The following is a 27,357-nucleotide window of genomic DNA, read 5'->3' as shown; positions in this document are numbered from 1 at the left end:
GATTAACTGATGGCATGTATCGTTTGTAATCACACTGTCTGTGGCTGTGTGCTGGTTATGGACATTCGGTGGTGGTTAGCTGCTGGTGCATTAACTAATGGCATGTATTTTGCGTAATCACACCATCTGTGGCTATGTGCTGGTTATAGACATTTTTTTATTTTATTTATTTTATTTTAAATTTAACCGGGCTAGTCTAACTGGATATATTTCCATTTTCAGTAGAGGCCCGGGGAGAAAAGCTCCAAACATAGCACAAAATATCAAATACAGATGTATAACAAATAAAGTAGGAGGAAATTAGAATACAAAAAAGGAGTCTAGAAGAAGTACAATACTAAGAAGGATGAGTATATGGGAACATATAAGTCATCTTACAACATGATATATGAGGTACTTTGATTGATTAAATAAATACTGGAAGTTATATTAATCTTGCTAGTAACAGTTACTGCATACCGAGGGGTATGCAGAGTGCGATTTTGTATCCAGAGGCAGTGTGAAGATAGAAGTAGGGAATGGTTGAAGATTAGTCAGGGATACTGCAGGGACATAACCAGTGAGTTTTTAGGTGTCTTTTGAGTTTTTGCTTAAAGAGTGACAGTGAAGGTAGTAGAGTTAGATCTATTGGTAGAAGGTTCCAGTTTTTTCCAGCAGTATTGGAGAAGAGGGTGTCACCTGCCAAGTTATTGGACTTTCTTATGCTAGCAAGCTGTTTGCTAGAAAAGCATAGGAATTAAGATTATTATAAGGGGTAATGAGGTTAGCGAGTATAGGAGTATTATTTGGTTGGTAAAAGATCTTATGGGCAATGGTAAGTTGGGAAAAAATCAGAATGGTATGTAGTTCAAGCCAATCCAGCTGCTTTAGATTCAGACAGTGGTGAGTTCGAAATGCATTACCAGTGGCAAATCTGGGAATATTGTTGTAGGAGCTTGCTAGTTTGAGAAGATTATTTTTTTTTAGATTAGTGTAAATAGGTGAGGCGTAAAGAAGAGTTAAGATTAAATGAGAGTGGGCAATAGTGGTTCTAGCTGTTGGAGTTAAGAAGGGTTTGATTCTATATAAGGAGCCCATTTTTCTGTTTACTGTTTGTATGGTGTTATTTATATGGCTATCGAAGTTAAGGTTGTTGTCGATTGTGACTCCTAATAGTTTGGTGGTAGAGTCTGGGAAGATAAAGGTGCCATTGTTGGATTTGACAGAGAAGTCTATAGGAGAGGACCTACTGGTAGGTGTAAAGAGTAGGAGCTTAGTTTTTTTGGCGTTCAAAAGGAGGCAGCATTTTAAGAACAAAACTTCTACTGAGTTGAATACTTTTTGAGTTAGTGAATGTAGTTCAGAAATGGAGTTGGCAGAACATATAAGCGTGGAATCATTGGCATATTGTATACAGGTGGCTTCAGGGATTGCTACATGAAGGTTATTAATGAATAATGAAAAAAGAAGAGGTCCTAAAATGGAGCCCTGAGGGCCTCCAAGGGTGACTGGCAGGTGGGATGATAGTTTATTTTCCCAGAGAACTGCCTGTTGCCTATTGTTGAGGTAGGACTTAAACCATCATATAGCTAGGGTATCCAGAGAAAGAGATTCAAGAGTATTTATAAGCAGGGGGTGGTTTACCATATCAAAAGCCTTTGAAAGGTTGATGAAGAGAGCAGAAGAGAGGATGTTGTTATTATGGTTCTTATTAATGGAGTCGGTGAAAGATAGGAGAGTGGTGGTAGTACTATGAAATGGCCTAAAGCCATGCTGGCAGTTAGCCAGTATGTTGTGTTTAGTTAAGTGGTCTAATAGCTGGTGGTGAATGCATTTTTCCATGACTTTTGCTAAGGGTGATAGTAGAGCTATCGGCCTGTAGTTAGAGTAATCATTAGATTTACCACCTTTATTTAGGGGGATGATGTGGGAGATTTTCCAGATGTCTGGGATTATTCGTTCATTAATGGTTCTGTTAATTAGGATGGATATGGGAAAAGCAATAACTTTGGCTGCTTTCTGCAAATATTCAGAAGGTAACTGGTTGGCTGAAGGAGTACAAGGCTTAAGTTTTAGTAAGATTTTGTAGATGAGAGTGATTGAGATAGGTTGAAATTGGAATGTTGGTAAAGATCCAGGTAAAGAGGTTGGGAACCTCATGTTATCAGTTGAAAGCTGACTAGTTAGTGATTGTATGATCTCTGTGAAGTAGGTGTTGAAGTTGTTGGTATGGTCTCTGTGAAGTAGGTGTGGAGGTTGTTGGTATGGTCTCTGTGAAGTAGGTGTTGAAGTTGTTGGTATGGTCTCTGTGAAGTAGGTGTTGAAGTTGTTGGTATGGTCTCTGTGAAGTAGGTGTTGAAGTTGTTGGTATGGTCTCTGTGAAGTAGGTGTTGAAGTTGTTGGTATGGTCTCTGTGAAGTAGGTGTTGAAGTTGTTGGTATGGTCTCTGTGAAGTAGGTGTTGAAGTTGTTGGTATGGTCTCTGTGAAGTAGGTGTGGAAGTTATTGGTATGGTCTCTGTGAAGTAGGTGTTGAAGTTGTTGGTATGGTCTCTGTGAAGTAGGTGTGGAAGTTGTTGGTATGGTCTCTGTGAAGTAGGTGTTGAAGTTGTTGGTATGGTCTCTGTGAAGTAGGTGTGGAAGTTGTTGGTATGGTCTCTGTGAAGTAGGTGTGGAAGTTGTTGGTATGGTCTCTGTGAAGTAGATGTTGAAGTTGTTATGGTCTCTGTGAAGAAGGTGTGGAAGTTGTTGGTATGGTCTCTGTGAAGTAGGTGTTGAAGTTGTTGGTATGGTCTCAGTGAAGTAGGTGTTGACGTTGTTGGTATGGTCTCTGTGAAGAAGGGGAGGAAGTTGTTGGTATGGTCTCTGTTAAGTAGGTGTTGAAGTTGTTGGTATGGTCTCTGTGAAGTAGGTGTTGAAGTTGTTGGTATGGTCTCTGTGAAGTAGGTGTTGAAGTTGTTGGTATGGTCTCTGTGAAGTAGGTGTTGAAGTTGTTGGTATGGTCTCTGTAAAGTAGGTGTTGAAGTTGTTGGCCGTTTGACGTGGGGTGTTATGATCAGCATCTTGAGGGGATGGTGTGCTAGACTGACCAGGGTGAAGGAGTCTATTTAAGCTAATCCAAAATTTTTGTGGATTCTTTTGGTGTGTTTGCTGTAGTTTACAATAGTAGTTCTTTTTGTCAGTGAGTATAGCTTTTTTTGTTATGTTTCTTAGCTGTCTAAAAGTTTGTTGTTCAGGGCAAGTTCTGTTAGCTCTCCACTTAGCCCATGATTTGTTTCTAAGTAGAATTTTTCTGTCTGGTTTCTTTTGAAAGCCAGAGTGCTGGTTTGGATTTCATTCTAATATATCGTTTAGGTGCCTGCTCATCGAGGATTGCTAGAAATTTAGAGTTAAAATATTTAACAGCCTTATCTAGTGGGAGAATATTTAGAGGATTCCAGTCACAGGCATTGCGTTTGTTTTGGAATAGTACAGGGTTAAAGTGTTTCTTGGTTCATGAGATTCTATAAGTAGGGGTGTTAGAAATATCATTCTTTTGTCTTATAATGTAAATTAGAGTATGATCACTTAGATCATCTGGTAAAGTTCCTACATTGTAAGTATGTGGATGTTTATTAATAAGTATCCAGTCTAAGGTGCTCTCTTTTTTGGTTGGTTTGTTAATTCTGGTAGTTGAGGTGATAGTTTGAATAAAGCCATAGAGATTAATATGGGAGGAAGGATTATTAGTATTGACAGTTTTCCAGTCAGTGTTAAAGTCACCTAGTATTATTGTTTCTTGTGGGTAAGATGAGGACACCCAGCTAAGAATATCTTCTATTATAATGTTGTTATTGCCGGGGGGGGGGTAGGTAAATACAGATGACGTAAAGGGATTTGTTAGGGTTGATTTGAAGTCTGGAGATGAGGAATTCAGCCTTACTGTCCAGAGGTGGGTTATAAGTTATAGAGGAGATCTGTAGGCCATTTTTTTATAGGAGTGCTACTCCCCCACCCTTACGTTTTAAGCGGTCTTGTCTAAATATGTTATAGCCTGGGGGATAATTTCATTATCCTTAGTTCCAGGTTTTAACCAAGTTTCTGTAAGGCAGAAGATGCCAAAGGAGTGAATATCAAGGAGGGCATGGAGATGGGCAATTTTGTTGTTGACACTGCGGATATTGAGATGCCCTATTAGTAAAGAGTTGGAGAGTTTGGTCTGGGTTGGAAGGTTTGAGGGTGTGGTGCAGTGAATATTTACTGTAGCGGCATTGGTTGGGCCAGGATTAGGGTGAATGTCCCCATCCTGTAAGGTGGAGTTCTTTAGCTTAAATACTGGGTTGTATGAATAGTTAGTTTGAAGTTTCCCTTTTCTTACTAAGAGGTTATTGTACTTAATGTGTGGGCCACATTAGGTGGTGGTTAGTTACTGGTGCATTAGCTGGTGACATGTATCATTTGTAATTGCACCATCTGTGGCTGTATGGTAGTTATAGACATTTGGTGGTGGTTAGCTGCTGGTGTGTTAGCTGATGGCATGTATTATGTAATCACACCGTCTGTGGCTGTATGCTGATTATAGACATTAGGTGGTGGTCAGCTGCTTGTGCATTAGCTGTTGGCATGTATTGTTTGTAATTGCACCATCTGTGGCTCTATGCTGGTTATAGACATTAGTTGGTGGGTTGCTGTTGGTGCATTATCTGATGGCTGTATTGTTTGTAATTGCAGCATCGGTGGCTGTGTGCTGGTTATAGGCATTATTTGAAGTTTAGCTGCCTGTGCATTGGCTGATAGCATGTATCATTTGCAGTGACACCATCTGTAGCTGTATGTTGGTTATAGACATTAGGTGGTGGTTGACTGCTGGTGCATTAGCTGATGGCATGTATCATTTGTAATCACACCGTCTGTGGCTGTATGCTGGTTATAGACATTAGGTGGTGGTTAGCTGTAGGTGCATTAGCTGATGGCATGTATCATTTATAATTGCAGCATCTGTGGCTTTATTCTGGTTGTAGACATTAGGGTGTATATAACTGCTGGTGTATTAGCTGATGGCATGTATCATTTGTAATCACACCATCTGTGGCTGTATGCAGGTTATAGACATTAGGTAGTGGTCGACTGCTGGTGCATTGGCTGATGGCATGTATCATTTATAATCAGACTGTCTGTTGCTGTATGCTGGTTATAGACATTAGGTGGTGGTTAGCTGTCAAGTGTTAGCTGGTGGCATGTATCATTTGTAATCACACCGTCTCTGGCTGTATGCTGGTTATAAGCATTAGGTGATGGTCGACTGCTGTTGCATTAGCTGATGGCATGTATCATTTGTAATCACATCATATGTGGCTGTGTGCTGGTTATAGAATTAGGTGGTGGTTAGCTGCTGGTGCATTAGCTGATGGCATGTATTGTTTGTAATCACACTGTCTGTGGTTGTATGCTGATTATAGGCATTAGGTAGTGGTTAACTGCTGACGCATTAGCTGGTGTCATGTATCATTTGTAATCACACCGTCTGTGGCTGTATGCTGGTTATAGACATTAGGTGGTTGTTAGCTGCTGGTGCATTAACTGATGGCATGTATCATTGATAGTCACGCCGTATGTGGCTGTTTCCTGGTTATAGACATTAGGTGGTGGTTAGTTGCTGATGCATTAGCTGATGGTATGTACCATTTGTAATCACACCATCTGTGGCTGCATGCTGGTTATAGACATTAGGTGATGGTTAGCTCCTGCTGCTGCACTAGGTGGTGGTCAGCTGCTAGTGCATTAGCTGATGGCATGTATGGTTTGTAATCGCACCCTCCGTGACTGTATGCTGGTTATTGGCATTAGGTGGTGTTTAACTGCTTGTGCATTAGCTGATGGCATGTATCATTTGTAATAGCACCATCTGTGGCTGTTTGCTGGTTGTAGACATTAGGTGGTGGTTAGCTGCTGCTGCATTAGCTGATGGTATGTGTCATTTGCAGTTACACTGCCTGTGGTCTTATGCTACTTATAGACATTACTGTTTATGTGCAGCTGCTGCAGCTCTGTGAATGTATCACAGATGATTCTTAGCAAATTTTGATGTGCTCTTTGTCTTTATACTCAGACGTAACTACTTGAGTGCCTTCTCTGCTAATGATTAGAAATTGCAACGTGTTTGTTGAAACCCTATTTGCATCTTATCATGCACTCATTAGATTGCACCTTTTTATTTGCATATCATTATATGATGATTTGCATGCCTCTAGTCCTGCACTTTTTGGCTCATTTCCTTTTAGTGCTAACTGGTTTTGTAATTGCTACCGAGCTGCACATCCACAATTTCAGTGGAAAAATATGCTGCATTATTTTATGTAGGTGTGTATACCATACGTCTCAGCTGTCCAGATTTTCATCGCACCTATTTTATCTTTTCGTAATAAAATGTTGGTTTTCCAACCAATCATTTGCAAATCATTGTGGATCAAAGTCAGAAAATAATTACAGTCTTTTGAGTGTTTCAGACTTCATACCCTTCAGAAAATTCATGCTAATGCAAAACCTGTTGTTGTATGAACTTTCTAAGTTTACGAGAGCAATGTTTAAAAACTGTACATATTTTTGGGCCTTTGTGTCTCCCCCATTATTTATGTTTTTGTCCAGATTTCTTGCCGTAAGGGGTGGCTATGTAAGGCTTTGTCTGTGTATCTTTGACGTTTTACTGTGAGCCAAGCTGCATCTAGCTTTTTAGCTGTTCTGACAGGGTTTACTCCACATGACAGCCCTAGTGGATCTATAGTACTTAACCAAGAAGGTTTGGCGAGCAGCTTAACATCGAGAAATGGAAATTTGCCGAAAAGAACTAGCGAGGTATTATCTAACTGTTTAACCCCACCAGCAGACCCTTTATCTACATCGAATAACGCAGTGAACTTGAAAAATTATTCTTTTTATGCCGGTGAGTCCTTCAAGAAGCTGGAAAAAGACTGCCAAAAGGGTTCAGGATAACAAAAATGCCGAATGGCAATGATTTACCCAAAGAATTCATAGATAAATGGGTCAAACTCAACCAAAAAGTGGGGCTACAATATGTGGAAATGTTGTCCAATTGGAACAAGCAAAAAATTGAACAACTTAACAACAAAATCAATGCTAGTTTCTTTTCACTCAAGGACAAACTAACTGCAGACAACTTTGATACTACATTTGGTCTCATTCAGGACAAGCTAATCAAAGAAAATGACTTTTTGTCCAAACGAAAAATCAAAAAGTTCCAAAGAGACCTTAAGGAGTATGAGGAAGGAGTGGCCTACATAAGAGTGACAGCCAAACCTACAAAAGTGAGAGATGGTGAAGCCAGCCCAGGAGCAGGAAATAAAATTGTCTAAGGCCAGCTTCGAGAGAAAAATTGCACAGGACACTAAGGATAATCACAAGGCTTTCTTTAGTTATGTTAGGAACCTGGGTGGTAATTCCCAGATATGCTCAGAATTAGTCCAAAATGACAAAAAATACACCGAACCCACAGACATTGCCAACATCCTAGCTGACAGGTTCAGCACAAACTTCTCTCCCCTCCCACCAAAGGGCAAATATCTATCCCAGCAAAGTGCTGCCCCTGACATCTCAGATGCTCAGGTAAGAGCCGCCTCTCCAAAGCAAAAACACAGCATCAATGGGACCAGACGGTGTCCCGGCTGTGTCCTACATGAACTCCAAGAAGAGCTAAACCCAAACATAAAACTACTGTTCAATCTCAGCCTTACTACAGGATATGTGCCCAAAGAGTGGCGTACAGCAACAGTGGTCCCTCTCCATAAAGGTGGTGCCTCAACGGATCCTGGAAACTATCACCCCATAAGCCTGACTAGCTTGGTCTGCAAAGCTATGGAAAGGATTATCATGGACCTCATAAATAAAGATATTGGGGACCTACAGACACTGGATCCTACCCAGCTCGGCTTTAAGGGCAGATCCTGCCTCTTAAACCTGGTTGATTTCTTTGAAATAGTCACCAAGGCCATTGACGAGGGGAAGGTGTTCCACACAGCCTACCTGGACCTTGCAAAAGCCTTCGATACAATACCCCACTCGGGCATTATAGTTAAGCTCACCAGCTTAAATATAAACCCCTATGTCACTAGATGGATTGCAAACTGGCTCAAGGACAGAACCCACATGGTTAGAATTGCTGGAGCCATGTCAGACTCCAAACCAGTTACAAATGGTGTCCCACAAGGCTCAGTCCTGGGACCTCTCTTGTTCGGTATATATTTCTTGGAGGTACAGGCCAACATGGAAGGACTGTGGCTGACCAAGTTCGCAGAAGACTGCAATCTGGGCACCATAATCGACTCTCCAGCCGACACAAGCATCCTCCAAAAGGGCCTCATAGAAACAGACAACTGGTGCCAGAGCCATGGCCTCAAGCTAAATGCCAAAAAGTGTATAGTCATCCCCTTTGGCAAAAACAAAGTGCCCACAAATTACCACATAGGTGGTAATCCATTAAGTACAGAAGAAGTAATTAGGGACCTGGGGACCCAAGTTGATAGCAATCTCTCATTTGACAACCACGTGGCGAAAGTGGTTAGAAAAACATTTTATGTAGCCCACCTAATCATGAAGGGATTCACATCTAGATCAGGGGAGGTCATCATGCCTCTTTACTCATCCCTCATCAGGCCCATAATTGAGTACAATGCCCCTTTTGGGATGTACCTTACCAGACACCTGCAGCAACTGGAAAGACCCCAAAAGTACCTCACCAAAAGGATCAAAGGGCTCAAACAGATGCCATATGCTGCCCGGTTAAAGAAACTCCAGCTCTACTCAGTGGCATACCGCCTGTTCAGAGGCAATCTGTGCCTGACGTATAAAGCCATGTCCAATTCGGAATTAATGGACATGCTGCACCTCAGAAAATCCAAATCCCATCGAGCTACGTGCTCGAGAAACTTGAACCTCAGCACTGAAATAAATAGGACATGCTGGAGGGACAGATTCATAACCCAGAGGCTCCCTTCACTCTGGAATAAAATCCCAGTCCAGTTTAGGCAGAGTCCCTCATTGACTCTCTTCAAGAGGAATCTTGATGAGTGGATGGGAGATCATAGGTTTACCCCGGGTATCACTTCTGTGTCACTGTTAGACAGAGGCACAGTATACTAACCTCGAAAAAGGGCATAGCAAAATAAATTTAAAATGGGTGGCGAAAGCCAAACACATTCTGGCTAGGCTTATAAATGCCCTAGGGCAGATAGCCTAGTATGAACCTATGAACCTATAATAAATGCTGCCATTGATGAGGAAGGAGGGCCAAGACACTCAGAGCGTTTAGCACAACGAGGGCAGCATATGTAGACAAACGCTGAATGCAAGCCTTATCCTGATAACACCAATGCACATTTTCAGTTGAATCATTCTACACAGAATGTGCAAGTTTACCAAAAGGGCCTGAATGGCCACAGGACTTGGACGGAGGTGACGGCAATGAACTCAGGAGGTCAGAACAAGTCATTTTGGAAGAAGCCTTAGAAGAAATGGAGGAAATAATTCCTCCTTCAGGTACTTTTGATTTCAAACAGAATGTCTGCAGTTTCAAAATTATAAATTTGTGATCTCGATCTTTAGATGCCGCTATTTGTGGCATTTTAAGTAGGGGGTGGAATTTTGTTCTGGCTGGAATAGCTAATAAGTGTGATATTATCAATGAACTGAGAGACTTCACTAGGAAGCTGAATTTCAAATTGTTATTTAATAACAATGATAATAATGCTTGCAATTTGTTTATGAGACCTAGCACTTATAATCCCTCGCTGAGAAAGGAATTAGAAATCTTTTTGACAATGTCTGAGCTACAAATAATTGAACTGTTGGACAATCAGAGTTCTTTTAAGTATTACAGAATGACTGCAAATGAATGCAAGTTGTTTTATGACTTAATTAATGATGAGAATGTACTTATTTGCAAAGCTGACAAGGGTAATTCTTTGGTTGTATTAGACAGAATATTTTATGAACAAAAAATATGTCAAATGCTGGCTGATGATGCCTATTATGAAAAAGTATCTTTTAACAAAGTAAAAGTCTTATGCTTTTATTGATACTCTGATTGAAGAATGGTTCTATACAGGTAGAATAACTGAAGAAATATACCAAAACAAGTCCCCCAAATTTAGTAGGATTTTTGGGCTTCCAAAAGTCCACAAAGATTTGGATAACCTGCCTTTTAGACCCAGTGAGGGCACTAAAACAGAGGCTGTTTCCATTTTTGTTGACAAACATTTACAAAAGGTGGCAGTAAAAAGTAACTCTTATATTAGATATACTTTTGATTTTATTCAAAATATCAAGGAAATGAATGATTTGGACTCAGATTTACTGGTCACCTTAGATATAAGATCTTTATATACAGTAATTTCCAACGAAGAGGGAATGGAAGTGGTCAGGTTAGAGTTGTTAGCCTCAGGGCTTTTTTCCAAAAACACTATCAGCTTGCTAATGGAAATGTTAGATGTTATTCTTTGTTATAACTTTTTTAAGTTCAACGAGGATATCTACCATCAAAAAAATGGAGTGGCAATGGATGCAGCGATGGCACCCAGTTATGCCAATATTTTTATGAATGGCTGGGAAAAAATACACATTCTAGTTGACAAATCTATGGGCATTATTTGTTGCAAACGTTTTATTGATGACATTTTTATTGTGTGGAGAGGGGGACTAGACTCCTTGAGAGTTTTTATAACACACATTAATAGTGTCAGTACATATTTACAGTTTACGTCAGGATGGGATGAGATGAGTATCTCATATCTAGATGTAACAATATTCAAAGACAAAGGCAAGCTGTCAACCAAAATCACCAAAAAAATATGCGGAATATTGTATACCTGCATTTTTCTAGTATGCATTCTATGAGTACTAAAGAAAATATAGCAAAGGGGCAGTTGATGAGGGTCCATCAATTAACTATTAATAATGCAGATTTTTACAGTGAAAGTGAAAATTTGTGTTGTAAATTTGTAGCCAAAGGTTATTCCAAGAAATTGGTTAGTAATAAATTTGAGGAGATAAGTGAGTTTAGGAAGAATGACAATTTTCTTTCTAAAGTTGATGTCAAAAAAGATTACAGGACTGCTATGCAAATTTCTAATGGTGTTGATTCAGCAGCCATAAAATGAATTATTAATAACAATTGGAAAATTTTAAAAAGCAGTGAAGAGGTTTATAAAGCAGTTGAAGATGGTACCAGGTTCATGCACAAAAGAGGGAAAAGTTTTAAGAATGTTTTCAAAATCAGTTGGGTACGAGATGAACAAATGCAAGTAATGGTAATATGCAAAATGTTATGCAAGTAATTTTTGTGATTTGATTTATGAAGGGATCAACGAAATTGTTGTTAGCAATTTCAAAATTAATAGTAACAGCATTTGTATGTGCAAATCCAAATATGTGGTTTATTTAATTATTTGCAGACCATGTGGGGCATTTTGTGTAGGACGTACCAGTAGAGAACTATACAGAAGAATGTATGAGCACAAAAGGGCAGTAGAGATTGGCAATGAAAATAACGCCATGGGAAAACATTACAAAATGGGAAATTGCCCTATTGATTTCAAGTTTATTGTGCTAGGAGCTATTACTGGTTATGAAACACTATTTAATGCAGAGGAAGAACTTGGGTGGCTTGAGTATTCATGGCAGGTTAGTCTCAATGCTTGCCATCCCCCAGGGCTAAACAGCCGAGAGGATTTTGTGGCATATTTGAGAAGGAAGGGGTTAAGGCATTGACCTCTGAAAAACCATATGATAAGTTGATTTAAGTATTTAAGTTTCTTCTTCTTTCGGCTGTTCCAGTTAGAGGTCGCCACAGCAGATCAACTGTTTCCATTTCTTCCTGTCCTCTGCATCTTTCTCTGTCACACCAACCACCTGCATGTCCTCTCTCACCACATCCATAAACCTTATCTTAGGCCTTCCTCTTTTCCTGTTACCTGGCAGCTTCATCCTTAGCATCTTTTTCCCTATATACTCTGCACCCCCCCTCAGCACATGTCCAAACCAACGTAATCTTGCCTCTCTGGCTTTGTCTCCAAACCGTCCAACCTGAGCTGACCCTCTAATATACTTATTCCTAATCCTGTCTATCCTCGTCACACCCAGTGCAAATCTTAACATCTTCAACTCTGCCACATCAAGCTCAGAATCATGCCTTTTTGTCAATGCCATTGTCTCCAAACCATATAATATAGCTGGTCTCACGACCCTCTTGTAGACCTTCCCTTTCGCTCTTACTGGTACTCGTCTGTCACAAATCACTCCTGACACTCTTCTCCACCCACTTCATCCTGCCTGCACTCTCTTTTTCACCTCTCTTCCACACTCACCATTACTCTGAACTGCTGATCCCAAGTATTTAAACTCATCCACCTTCGCCACCTCTACTCCCTGCTTTCTCACCATTCCTCTATCCTCCCTCACATTCACACACATATATATTCTGTCTTAGTCCTGCTGACCTTCATTCCTCTTCTCTCTAGAGCATATCTCTACCTCTCCAGGGTCTCCTCCACCTGTTCCCTACTCTCACTACAGATCACAATGGCATCTGCAAACTTCATAGTCCACATGGACTCCTGTCTGATCTCGTCTGCAAACCTGTCCATCACCATTGCAAATAAGAAAGGGTTCAGAGCTGATCCTTGATGTCATCCCACCTCCACCTTAAACGCATCCATCACTGTCACACTACCCTCGTACATATCTTGTACCACTCTTACATACTTCTCCAACACTCCCGACTTTCTCATACAATACCACAACTCCTCTCTAGGCACTCTGTCATATGCTTTCTCTAAATCCACAAAGACACAATGCAACTCCTTCTGACTTCTCTGTACTTCGCCATCAACACTCTCAGAGCAAACATCGCATCTGTAGTGCTCTTTCCTGGCATGAAACCATACTGCTGATCACTAATCATCATCACCTCCCTTCTTAACCTAGCTTCCACTACTCTTTCCCATAACTTCATGCTGTGACTGATCAGTTTAATCCCTCTGTAGTTACTACAGCTCTGCGCATCACCCTTGTTCTTAAAATTGGTACCAAAACACTTTTTCTCCATTCCTCAGGCATCCGCTCACTTTCCAAGATTTTATTAAACAATCGAGTTAAAAACTCCACTGCCATTTCACTTAAACACCTCATTGCTTCCACAGGTATGTCATCTGGACCAACAGCCTTTCCGTTCTTCATCCTCTTCATAGCTGTCCTTACTTCCTCCTTGATAATCCACTGCACTTCATGATTCACTATGCGCACATCATCCAACCTTCTCTCCCTCTCATTCTCTTCATTCATCAGCCCCTCAAAGTACTCTTTCCATCTGCTCAGCACACTCTCCTCGCTTGTGAGTACGTTTCCCTCATTATCCTTTATCACCCTTACCTGCTGCACATCTTTACTAGCTCGGTCCCTCTGTCTAGCCAATTGGTACAGGTCCTTTTCTCCCTCCTTATCCAACCTTTTATACAACTCATCATACGCCTTATCCTTAGCCTTCGCCACCTGTCTTTCTGCCATGCACCTCATCTTATTATACTCTTGTCTACTTTCTTCATCTCTTTGACAATCCCACTTCTTCTTCGCCAACCTCTTTCTCTGTATACTCTCCTGTACGTCTTCATTCCACCACCAGGTCTCCTTGTCCTCCTTCCTCTTTCCAGATGTCACACCAAGCACCTTTCTAGCCATCTCTCTTACTAGCTCTGCTGTAGTTATCCAGCTATTCGGTAACTCTTCACTGCCATCCAGTGCCTGCCTTAACTCTTCCTTGAACTTCACCTCACAATTACCCTTTTTCAGTTTCCACCATTAGATCCTTGGTGCTGCCCTCACATTCATCCTCCTCTTCTTGATCATCAATGTCATCCTACAAACCACCATCCTATGCTGCCTAACTACACTTTCCCCTGCCAGCACTTTACAGTCTCCAATCTCCTTCAGACTGGCCCTTCTACATAAGATATAATCCACCTGTGTGCATCTTCCTCCACTCTTGTATGTCACCCTATGCTCCTCCCTCTTGTTAATATATGTATTCATCACAGACATGTCCATCCTTTTCACAAAATCCACTACCATTTGACCTTCTGCATTCCTTTAACACCATACCTACCCATCACTTCCTCATCCCCTCTGTTCGCTTCACCAACATGCCCATTGAAATCTGCTCCAATCACCAGTCTCTCACCCTTGGGTACAGTCATCACCACTTCATCCAACTCAGTCCAAAATTTTTCTTTCTCATCCATTGCATACCCAACTTGTGGAGCATATGCACTAACAACATTCATCATTACACCATCAGTTTCCAGCTTCATAAACATCACTCTATTTTACATGCTTTTCACCTCCAAAACACTCTTAGCATACTGTTCCTTCAGGATAATGCCTACGCCATTTCTCCTCCCATCCACACCATGATAAAACAATTTGAAACCACCTCCAATACACCTAGCCTCGCTCCCCTTCCATCTGGTCTCTTGCACACACAATATACCAACCTTCCCTCAGTCCATCATATACCTCTCCCTATACCAGTCATACTGCCAACATTCAAAGTTCCAACTCTCACTATCACAGTCCTAGCCTTTACCTGCCTTCGGGCATGCCTTTCCCCTCTTCTCCTCCTTCGGCCAACAGTAGCCCAATTTCCGCCAGCACCCTGTTGGCGATCATTGTTAACCCGGGCCTCGACCGAACCGGTATGTATATCTGTACTGTTGTCTGCATTTATGATTTGGCAAAATTTTACGCCGGATGCCCTTTCTGACGCAATCCTCCCCATTTATCCAGGATTGGGACCGGCACAAAGAAATGCACTAGCTTGTGCATCCTCAGTGGCTGGGTTATTTAAGTATTTAAGTTTAATGTATTCAATTTGTAATTCAGTCTGATGAAGTCTCAGTGTTAGGAGACTAAAGCGCTTACTGGATTATTGTGCAATAAAGGAAGTTTGGTTTTATTACTGGATTTTTTTCTTATTCTTAATGTTTAAAAACTGTCCCTATTTTGGGCCTTTGTGTCCCCCCATTATTTATGTTTTTTGTTCAGATTTCTTGCTATAAAAGGTTGAGAGGTATGGTGTGTGTGGTGGTGGTGGTGGTGGTGTGGCTATGTAAGGCTTTGTCTGTATATACATTTGGATGTATGGGTAAATATGTATATATATAATTTCTTAAAAAAATGGATTTTTGAATGGGCAGCATGCTGACTTAGTGATAAGAGCTCTCTTTCGTAGCTTCAAGGTTTATGTTCAGTCCTGACTTAAGGTCTCTGAGTATAGTTTGCATGTTCTCCATGTGTTTGCATGATTTTTGCATGTTACTCTGTTTTTTTACCAACTGTGGTGGTGGTGCTGCGGTAGCGTTGTCGCCTCACAGTAAGACACTGTCCGGTTCGATTCTCAGCTAGAGTGTCTTCTGCGTGGAGACATGTGTGAATGGGTGTACCTTCATTGAAGGTTGTGCGTCAGGGCTGGTAACTCAGCATGTAAAAATCAACTACCAATCATTAGCGGACTGGAGTTCCGCTGTGGCAACCCCTAACCGGGAAAAAGCCAAAATACACAACAACAACTCTGTTTTTTTTACCACCTCCAAAAACATGCTGACTTTGCTGGTTCTTTGGCTACACAAAAATTGGCTACATGTACATTGGATATAAAAAGTGTACACACCCCTGTTAAAATGCCAGGTTTTTGTGATATAAAAAAAATGAGACCACAATAAATAATTTCAAAACTTTTCTCACCTTTAATGTGATATATGGCCTGTACAATTCAATTGAAAAACAAACAAATCTGCTAAAGGAAAAAATATAAAAAAATAAGAAAACTTACAATAAGCTGGTTGCGCAAGTGTGAACACCCTTAAAGTAATACTTTGTTGAAGCACCTTTTGATTTAATTACAACATTCAGTCTTCTTGGGTACACACCTGCCATCAATTAAAGAGACTCTGTTTAACCCCAAATAAAGTTCAGCTGTCCTAGTAGGATTTTCCTGACCTTTACTCAGTTGCCTGCTACAGCAAAAGCCATGGTTCGCAGAGAGCTTACAAAGCATCAAAGGGATCTCATTGTTGGAAGGTATCAGTCAGGAGAAGGATACAAAACATTTCCACAGCATTGGATACACCATGGAACACAGTGAAGACAGTCATCAAAAAGTGGAGAAAATATGGGACAACAGTGAAGTTGCAAAGAACTGAATGTCCCTCCAAAATTGACAAAAAGACAAGATGAAAACTGGTCAGAGAGGCTGCCAAGAGACCTACAGCAACACTGAAGGAGCTGCAGGAATTTCTGGCAAGTACTGGTTGTGCACTACATGTGACAACAATCTGCTGTATTCTCCACATGTCTGGGCTATGGGGTAGGTTTGCAAGACGGAAGCCTTTTCTTACACAGAAAAACATCCAGGTCCAGCTAAAATTTGAAAAACAATACATCGTCTCCCAAAAGCACGTGGGAAAATGTGTTATGGTCTGATGAGACCAAGGTTGAACTTTTTGGCCACAATTCCAAAAGGTACATTTGGCGCAAAAACAACACTTCACATCACCAAAAGAACACCATCCCCATGGTGAAGCATGGTGGTGGCAGTATCAGGCTATGGGGTTGCTTTTCTTCAGCTGGAACTGAGGCTTTATTCAAGGTGGAGGGAATTATGAACAGTTCCAAATACCAGTCACTTTTGGCCCAAAACCTTCAGGTCTCTGCTAGAATGCTGAAGATGAAGAGGAATTTCACCTTTCAACATGGCAATGACCCAAAGCATACATCCAAATCAACAAAAGAATGACTTCACCAGAAGAAAATTAAAGTTTTGGAATGGCCCAGTCAGAGCCCAAACCTAAATCCAATAGAACATCTGTGGGGTGACCTGAAGAGGGGTGTGCACAAGAGATGCCCTCACAATCTGACAGATGTAGAGCACTTTTGGAAGTAAGAGTGGGAAAATATTGCCAAGTCAAGATGTTCCATGCTGATAGACTCTTACCCAAGAAGAATGAATGCTGTAATTAAATCAAAAGGTACTTCAACAAAGTATTAGTTTAAGGGTGTGCACACTTATGCAACCACCTTATTGTACGTTTTTTTATTTTTTATATTTTTTCCCCTAACAGAGTTGTTTTTCAATTGAATTGTTCAGGATATAGGTCACATTAAAGGTGGAAAAAATTTTGAAATGATTTATTGTGGTCTCATTTTTTTTATATCACAAACACCTGGCGTTTTAACAGGGGTGTGTACACTTGTTATACCCGCTGTATATATGTGTCTGTATTCTATCTGATCCTTGTCCTTAAAGTTTGCATCATGACAGAAAAGGATCGACCATTTCTTTTACATAATTAACAGATAAATAAAAAAAATCTGTATTTGTGTGTGTGTGTATTTGTATATGTGTATGGCTATGTTTGTAAGCAGTAAACATCTGTGTATATGCTTTGAGCAGGTGTTACTGCATACCCACAGACTACCTTACACGTGTGTGTGCAATCAGGAATATATGTTCTGTGAACAGCCTAGTGTTTGTCATTACACTTACGAAATGACATGTTTATTTTGATTTGCAGTCATTTTTATAAAGACTTTTATTTTAGGTGTGTGTTGAACACATTTTACACACCCATGCTAGGCTATCAAGGTATGACAGCACCTACCTGATCTTGTAAATGCTCTTATATATGATAAAAACTATATCTTTTAGTAAACTGCTAAGTTCTCATCATCACACATTCTTTTGCAGTAGATTAATTTTCTTCATGATATATGTGACATTTCAATACCTGTCAGGCTTTTATATGTTTAATACGTACTTTGCTGACATGTCAGAATAATTCTGTCCAAGCAGCCAGGACCCCCCGAAGTTATAATAAAGTAACTAAATACATTATCTGTAGTGTGTTAATGTGGTGTGGTAACAGGGTTATACTATGTGTTTTCCCATGGTAACAAGATTGGCTGAAAATGAAGCAAGCTCAGATAGATTGCAGGCCCCAGTCTGTGTATTGGCTTTTACTAGAAGAGCATTGTAACTTTTTTTTTTTTTTTTTTTTTGTAGGGAAACACTTTTTAGCTGGTTGCTGAGAACAGTGAATGTGTTTGCCTTGTGGCACTCAAAGCTAGCTCCCCTCATGGACTGAAAGCAGGCAGATTGGCGTGATCTGTGTCATGTTTGGGTCAAGTTTCCGTTTTTGTCACGCTTAATTCCTAGCTAAGAAAAGAAGACCTTTTCAGGTACACAATAGTACTTACTTCTCAATCTGCATTCCTTTCCTTCTGTTTGTTTTCATTTCAAAGTACATGGCATTGAGGTGGCTAAATACATTATTTAAGACTGTTCCTTTCTAAAGATACACCGAGCAACAAAGGCTTGATTTTTCTTACTTTTATTTCCACGTTTTATAATAATGACAACTGGGTAATTTTATATTGGCTACGATTCAAATAAAGGCACGACTGAATTTGTTTCACATAACATAGTAGGAGGGGCTGTCACCTATAACTTTCAGATATTTGGTTATTTTAAGTCAGGCAGTGAATCATAACAGATTTGTTAGCGTTTGTTTTCAGTGGCTGTGATATTACTGCTGGACTGGTCAAGTCAGGAGGCAAATTACTGACTTGATGAAAATTATTTGGCGGAATGTTTTTACTGACTTACAATTAACGGTGTGATATATTTTGTGTGTTTGCCTTTACACTGTGTATCCATTGTCTCTGCCAGTATGGATCCTGTTACATTGGTAGACATAGATGCTAGCAGAGGGATCAAAGTAACGGAATTCCAGGCCTATGTCTCATAGGAATAGCCTTATTTGTTTCCCTTACACTCCGTTTTATGCATAATGAATCTGTGTGGATCAAGGTATGCATCTTTGCATTTGTAATTGATCTGATATTGAAGGTAACCCTAATAGATATATTTATGCAGTACTTTGTCTCTATAAAAAGAGTTTGGAGTGGTGTTAATTTGCCGTGGTCAGGAACAAACAAGCTTGATCCCCACCCAAACTTCACAGCAGTAACTGTTGGAGAATGGAATTACCTTTGTACCTTTGTTGAAGTTGACAGCTTTGCAGCAATGCTGCCTGTTTATTCAGTATGTTTTTTTTTTTTTTTTTTTGTGGAATTCATCAGTATGCAATGCTTTTCTGTAGGCAGTCAATTACTGTTTTGAGAACTCAGATAAAATCTCTTTTTTCTTGTTACTAATGACCTGCATGTCTTGCTTATCCTTTTTACTGATAATACGTTAATAAGTTACGATAATGCGTCTTCTGTGTGGAGACATGCGTGAATGGGCGTACCTTCGTTGAAGGCTGTGCATCAGGGCTGGCAACTCAGTACGTAAAAATCTACTGCCAATCATTAGCGGACCAGAGTTCCGCTGTGGCGACCCCTAACCGGGAAAAGCCGAAAGATACAACAAGTTAGAAGAAATGAGATGTGGATTGAACAAATAATTAGAAACATTGCTAAGGTGAACTGCATGTAAGTACTTGTTTATTGATTGACTGACATTTGATTACTGGGAGAGTCCGTCTGGGTAGGAGCCCAATGCAAACAGGAATTACAATGTGAAGTTAGAGAAAAGCAGACTTATGGTATGTTTAGGGAGAAAGCCAGGGCAGAGAAATTGACAGAAGTAAGCAAGTAAGTGATGAATGGATAGTGAGGAGGTATAAGGTATGAAGATGTATTTGTCCACATTTAGAGAGCAAGTTTAATCTGGTGTTGAGCAAGAACAGATCCAACTTTGGACAGAGATAAGGAATCCCAGGCCTTAGCAACATGGTACTCCTATAGACAATGTCCAGCAGATTTGATGGCTTTGTGGACGGATGGGAGTTTTTGGTCAATGGATCGTAATGACTAACTAGGAACATAGTTATGTAAAATATTATTTAATGCTGGATAAGCAGATGGATTTGGGATAATGTTGTACGTGGTGAGAAGCTATGCATGTGTTAGCCGATGGGGTATTTATTTATTTATTTAACAATTCTGACCAATTTAGGCTTTTTAGTGCTATACAGTGGTGGGTTCTGAAAAGGATATTTGCATGAAATGTAATAACTTTGTTGTAGCATTGTTTAAAAATGTAGTAACTTTGTTGTGGCATTGTTTAAAAATGTAGTAACTTTGTTGTGGCATTGTTTAAAAATGTAGTAACTTTGTTGTAGCATTGTTTAAAAATGTAGTAACTTTGTTGTAGCATTGTTTAAAAATGTAGTAACTTTGTTGTGGCATTGTTTAAAAATGTAGTAACTTTGTTGTGGCATTGTTTAAAAATGTAGTAACTTTGTTGTAGCATTGTTTAAGTTTTTGATTTTTGTGATGCCTGAAGGATAGTAAGGACGGGCGCACCATAAAGAAATGTGGGGAGGGCATAAGTAATGCCAAGTGTACTTTTAGTTGCATCAGTGAGAAAGTTTTGGGCTGTGTAAAACATTCCTGTTTTTTTATGAGTTTTTCTTATGCATTTTTGTGTATGTAGGTCGAATTTAAGATTATCACCCACTATCATCCTAATAATTTACTATAAGAAGTGACTTCAGTGGTTGTATTATCAAGAGAGAGGACTTTAAATTTTGTTTTTTCGTGGGAGAGGGACTTAATAAAGAAGTAGTATTTTTTATGTATTATGGCAGCAGTCATGTGGACACATGAGTATATTACCATAGCAGACAGCAAGTTGGAAGAGTTTACAATCCTTTTTAAATACTCTGCCAATACGTGTAACTCTATGAATTGCAGAAGGAGTCATTAGTGGGCACATTGCGGGTGCTGCGAAGAGCACTTTTGGCTGACATCAAACAGTGAAACACTACTAATTTCATGTACTTTAATCGTACTTTGACTGAGGAATGGGGTCCATTCCCATCATATTAGAACCCAAAAGATTTAGAGAAATTAAAGTGAAAATCAAGTTTCTCATCATTGTGATATAAAACGGTAAACATCTGTACTGCCAGGCCAACACTAGCAGAAATACCTTTAAAGAGCATAAACCCATTACAGTATCCAGTCCATGTCTGATTGAGAAAATGCAAATATCTACATGCCCATTAGAAAAATATTTTAACCCTGCAAAAAAAAAAAAACTAACAATTACAGGTACAGCATTCTATAATAACCCCTTTTAAGTGCATTCTCTGCAAGAAAAGTTGTTTTTGAAAAATCATCATCTATGTAAATTGGTCAAGTTTAGTTGAGCACTTTTTCCAGGTTACTGTATCTGCCACAGGATTTGTTACACTTCAGACTGTGTAACAAACTGCTCTAAAATCACTCTGAGCTTCATAACAGTCCATTCAACAGCAGTTAGTTGCAATTGTTAGGTTCTCTCAAATCTGAGACTTCTTAGAAAACCCAGTCCAAGCAAACTATTTAGGAATGATCAAATTGCTTGGGATTTGTTAAAACTAACTTTCAGCACTGCAGTTAGTCTCAAAGCTTGGTTGTGGGCTTTGTTTAAATAGTAACCAGTTGTTGATAAGTACAACTTATCTGTCCAGTATTATTAGCTGCTTTATTCTGTACCTCATGTAATTTCTGTTTTTAGGACAACATGTGCCATTTTGCTTTGTTGTGGCAAGAGATGTGGGCGAGTCCCTTGTGGCCAAAATTTGCTAGATGGAGCCTAAGCAGAGGTATTTTGTAATGACCTCATCATATGATGGTAGGCTGGTATGCTGTTTACTGACCGCAGATGCTGTTGGAGGCAAGCCTCCAAACTAAGTATTTACATCTGTTATTTATGGGGCTCAGAATGGTCAAGAAGTGTTGTCACTGCTGGTTTTACTGAAGGTTTTGTTTGAAGAATGAAGCAGGCCTTGCCAAGAATGTAATACAGTAGTGATTCACTCTAAGTTACTAATAGCAGTGGTCTTACCACACCTGCTTGTGGCTAGAAATCAGTCTCCCTCTGCTTCTATTCTCACCAGGAGCAAAACAAATTGCAAATCCATACAAACAAAATGCAGAAAAGTCCTTAAGGTGCTGTAAGAAAGAACAAAGCATTAACACCAATGTTAAGCACATTCCTGGGAAGCTGATTCAGCCTCTTTGCCAACCGGTATTCTCATTCTAGATGCCACAAGGGTCCATGGGGTTCTTGTGGCCTTCTATGGGTAGGTGAACTGGGTAATGCATACAGGAGATAAGCACAGCAGAGCATGGCTGTTAACCTCTTACAGACAAATCCAGAAATAGTGGGGAACAAGTGCCTTAAATTAGGGACTGTGTTAAAAATATTAGTATGTTGACTTGAAAAGTTGAGAGAATAAGAAAAAGTCTATAATCATAATGATTGTCATTGTTAAGAGTAATCCATCATGTTTTCCTCATAAAATTGTCAGTTTTACGAAGAAATAAGAGGGAAAGTGTAGGATTTTGAGCCCAAATCAGAGACACGTACATGCGTGCGTGCGTGTGCGCACGCGCGCGCACACACACACACACACACATACACACACTGCCTAATGAGACTTGGATGGGAATCAATATGATCTGCTCCTTATCTCACCAGTAGCAATAATCCAAAGCTGGATGCTGCAAAGCAGTTTGCACGCTCTCTAGAAATGAATAGCAAGCAGTTTGCACGCTCTCTAGAAATGAATAGCAAGCAGTTTGCACGCTCTCTAGAAATGAATAGCAAGCAGTTTGCACGCTCTCTAGAAATGAATAGCCTTGTCAGAGAGATTGCAGATTTTAAATGTAAGCTGGAAAATGTGGTTAATGAGCTAGGTACTGCAGTGCGCATTGTATGAGTGGGTAGATAAAAAAGGCCAAGTAAATAAAGTTTTGTCAGTCTTTCTTAATATGTTCGTGTACTGCTCTCTAGTATAAACAGATGAGGTGAGTGGGAGGAGCTTGTAAAGTCAAGTTTACGCAATGGTTGGGCATTTGAAGGACCGCTGTGTTTAATGGTACAGAAGGGGTATGCTGCAAAAAATCCAAAATGGTTACAGAGCAGCTTTGGCACCTTACACAGGTTGTCCTGTACTGCACTTTAAATAAAAATGCTAGTTATCAACTCCTGTCACAGTTCAGACTGAGATATAGTAGACTCCCTCTTATCTGGTCTCTCTTTAACTGGCCTCCTGTTTAACCGGCCATCAAATTTCTGCTGTAGCCCTAGCAAAAGACAACAGAGAAGAATAACTCTTCTGCCTCCCCTGAACTAAATAATGACAGACATTTGAGTTTTAGAGTTCATATTCAGTGAAAAAATGCATACGAACACAAAGCCTGTTATTCTAGCTGATTTTTAACCTATAAATGCTATTTTGTATGCTTTTTCTGATTAACAAACCATTTGTTTATTCAGCCTAAGGTCTGGTCCCAGTGAGACCGGATAAGAGAGAGTCGACTGTAACAATGCAACACAATTGTTTGGTAACTGATCCTAGTCAAGAATCTTTTTAAAATTCCAAGAAAGAAAAACAATTAAAGTAGAAAGTAACAGTCCAAGTCCAATTTCAGCTGGGATCAGACAGAACAATATCCTTTGGAAGTATTAAGGAGGGTTCTGTTACTGGCAGTATGGGACCTTCCCTACACATGTATCAGCTGGGGGATAGTGATGCTATGATGTCACTAGCCCCATTTTGATAGAATAAAAACAGACTGAAAGTCCAGTCATTTATTAATGGTTCTTTACATATAACTGTTTTTAAGATTGGGTGAAAGACTGTGGCTATAGGCATAACATGTTACGAGATGCATCCTTCCCATGATATTAATTATGGATTCATGCATAGAGAAATAATGAAAGTTTTCTGTAAATATTTAAAGTTTTTGTCTTAAGAAGCCTGAACAAGGATGGAATTAGTTACTTTTTCTTTGCATTTATTTATTTTGGTTGGCGCTACACCACAGGTACCAGGATGATTCTTTCATAGTCCATGTGGGTGTTAATGACCTCAGACTTACCTCCTTGGGGACTATGTGAAGATAGACTTTATTGATCTCTCTGAGTATGTGTCTCAGGTAGGTATGTGCTTTGCATTGATCAGCATTCTACCTACACCAAGGTTGATTCCACAATATGAACAAAAGATGATTGACTTCATTAATTGGCTTAGTTTTTGGTGTCTTTCCAGGGGAATTCAATATTTGTCAGCACAGTTAACAAACCAGGTTAGCAAAGGATGGTCTGTACCTGCCTCATCTAGGCTTCTGACTATTGCATAAAATGTTATCCACCCCATTAGAGTCTTTTTTAGGCAATGCCAAATTGACAAACATATCAACATAGCAAATAATACCCAAATAACCCTAAAGGTGTTACTGCTCAATGCTGGGAGCCTAAACAAGAAACTCCACACTGTACAAGCTGTCATCACTCTGGAGAACATAGACATCTTTGCTGTCACAGACACATGGTTTAAGTCCATAAAACGTACTCTGGCAGTGCCTTCCACACATTTAGACCATCATCCCCATAGACAGGCAGTAAAGGTGGAGGTGTCTCAATCTACATTAGGAACAAGTATACCTCTAGGTGGGTTAAACAGGCAATGCCCTGGAGTTTATCCATGTGCAAATAACCATAGACGAAGTCCCATACCATATCTTAGCAAGCTATAGGTTACTCTGTATGTCCATGACCTATTTATATCGCAGGCAAGTTTAAGTCTTTAGAATGGGTAATTCTGGTGCTGTTTTTTTGCAAATATGCAGGAGGTCCATCAGAGTGAGGTCTGATAATGTTTTTTATGCCAGGCATACATTTCCCATTAACAGCCTGTAGGAGATAGAATACAGGGATAGGGCCTTGAGGCAGTTTGCACAGAACATGTTACTTACACCCTGTATTCTTTTAGTGAGGAACGTCTGTGGATGTTCCACTTGCTGGATATGCATGGCTAGGTACATACCAAAGGGAGCATTGTACTTGATGATGGTCTGTTGAATGCCAAATACAGTGGAATAATGACTTCCTTGGACCTAGATACCATACCTTTGTTTAAAAGTTGCATGACATACATTGATTTCCTCACTACTGTGCACAGGGTCTATATTACATGCTAGACAGCTTAGGTTGTTAAATGTCTAAACATTGGCATCTAAGCGTCAAAACCTTAAAATCGCGAATGGCCATTCTTTCCTCGGGAAAGAATTTGCTAGGCCGTCACAAAATAAAATAAACTTCTGAGCCCAAGCATAGTGGGGGGTTGTGCCCCCCCACACTCTCCCTAATTAAATATACCAACTCCGAGATTGCTCTACACTAGAGAAAGGACAAATACCCAATAATGGCCAAGCGAATTGTTTCCCGAGGAAAGAATTCGCGTATGAGGCCATTTGCAATTTGAAACTTTCGACGCTTAGGTGTTGATAATTAGGCATTCAACAACCTAAGCTGTCGAACATCTAATAGGAACTCTGTACACACATGGTGGTGAGAGCCTAGATTACTGTCTATGTGTCCCCAAGTCCCTGACTAGTGGGTCAACTGTTAGGAGTGTGTTCTCAATATGATAGTTACCAGGGGTGGATGACCTCCTGAAGGATAGTATTATGCATTTCTTGGCATTTAGTTTTAGTCCATAGCTCTGACACCAGTCGTTTGTCTGTGTCAGCCTTTCCTGGAGAACATTTGTGTCAGTGGGGGATTCAATGACAGCTCCTAATTTGCAATCATCTGCATATTTAGTCATCCGGAGGCTACTGACATTGGTCTTGACTTCAGAGAAGTAAGTGCCAAAAGGAGCAGTCCCAGGACAAATCCCTGCGGGAATCCACTTGTGACTGCCCTCTTTGTAGAGGTGGACTCCCCAATTTTAAGTTCCTGGGTCCTGTCTGTGAGCCAGCTGGCTATCCACTGGGTGAAATAAGGGTTGGTACCTAACTGTAGATCAGAGCATAACGTGTGTGTGCTATGTCTTTAAGAAGCATGCATGTATAAATTCCAGACATGTGCAATCCCTAGTGCCATTTTGTAGAAGCAGCCAGTGACTGAACATGTATGATCGTAGCAGTTAGTTTGTGTATAAGTTACTTAGTCATAGTTAATAAGCCTCTATAGTGATGTGTTTGTGTAGAATAAAGCTACTTAAACAGAACCTACATAGACGCGTTTATTCATGTACCAACATGAAAGTGACATGGTGTCAGAACCAGGATGGAAAAGAGAAGAACATTTGGAGCCATGAGATGTAAAGACGACAGAGAAGGTAAAACCGAGAGAAAACCGTACAAACACAACCAGAAAGAATCAAAGGTAAGGAAGAATAATACTAATTATTTACTCGATGCAAAGAGGCAAAAAAGGGCATTATGAGGGCACAAACCACACTATCAGGCAAGCGGACAGTACAAAAAGTTTGTTAACTAAAAAATGTATAAAATAAAAGTATTTGACAATGCGATTGATTTATTGACTTTAAAGTATGAAATGAGCATGTTTAAGGCAGAATTGAACATACTTAGATAAAACAAGCACAAAGAAAGCATGTTGGGCATAAAAAAGGGCTTAAACAAGCAAAAAGAATCGAATAAAGAAAAGAAGAAAGAGCGCAGTAAGCAAAACGTGAAGCAAAGTGACTGTGTTTGTGTGAAGTGCTGTGATTGGGCATAACTATGACTTTGTATTGTACCAAGGGCATAATTACAGTTATTTGAAGTATCTCAGAACGTGTAAAAGTGCTCACAGTGTGTGCTTATTATTGTGTAAAAGTGCTCACAGTGTGCGCTTATTACTGTGCGTGTATTTCAGATACAGAGTGTGCTTATTATTGTGCGTGTATTTCAGATACAGTGTGTGCTTATTATTGTGCGTGTATTTCAGATACAGCGTGTGCTTATTATTGTGCGTGTATTTCAGATACAGTGTGTGCTTATTATTGTGCGTGTATTTCAGATACAGCGTGTGCTTATTATTGTGTGTGTATTTCAGATACAGTGTGTGCTTATTATTGTGCGTGTATTTCAGATACAGTGTGTGCTTATTATTGTGCGTGTATTTCAGATACAGTATGTGCTTATTATTGTGCATGTATTTCAGATACAGTGTGTGCTTATTATTGTGCGTGTATTTCAGATACAGTGTGTGCTTATTATTGTGCGTGTATTTCAGATACAGTGTGTGCTTATTATTGTGCGTGTATTTCAGATACAGTGTGTGCTTATTATTGTGCATGTATTTCAGATACAGTGTGCTTATTATTGCGTGTATTTCAGATACAGTGTGTGCTTATTATTGTGCGTGTATTTCAGATACAGTGTGTGCTTATTATTGTGCATGTATTTCAGATACAGTGTGTGCTGATTATTGTGCATGTATTTCAGATACAGTGTGTGCTTATTATTGTGCGTGTATTTCAGATACA

At 39.8% G+C, this 27,357-nt stretch overlaps 1 protein-coding gene across 2 annotated transcripts in view; it reads left to right on the top strand.

Moving 5' to 3' along the window:
- The window catches only part of VWA2 (von Willebrand factor A domain containing 2), a 1,170,846-nt gene that overhangs the window by 57,847 nt on the left and 1,085,642 nt on the right, over positions 1-27,357 (top strand). Inside the window, exon 2 of one of the 2 annotated variants that reach the window (XM_044055934.1) lies at positions 18,078-18,253. The exons of the other annotated variant lie outside the window; for it this stretch is intronic. The gene's annotated coding sequence lies outside the window, so the exon portion shown is untranslated. The remainder of the gene's footprint in view (positions 1-18,077; positions 18,254-27,357) is intronic. 2 annotated transcript variants of the gene reach the window in all.

This window comes from Protopterus annectens, chromosome 14.part0 (genome assembly GCF_019279795.1).
Source record: "Protopterus annectens isolate FY-2018-M chromosome 14.part0, PAN1.0, whole genome shotgun sequence".
In the NCBI taxonomy this organism is placed as follows: Eukaryota; Metazoa; Chordata; order Ceratodontiformes; family Protopteridae; genus Protopterus; species Protopterus annectens.
Note: the sequence above shows the minus strand (reverse complement) of the source record. Positions and strands in the feature narration are given on the sequence as shown.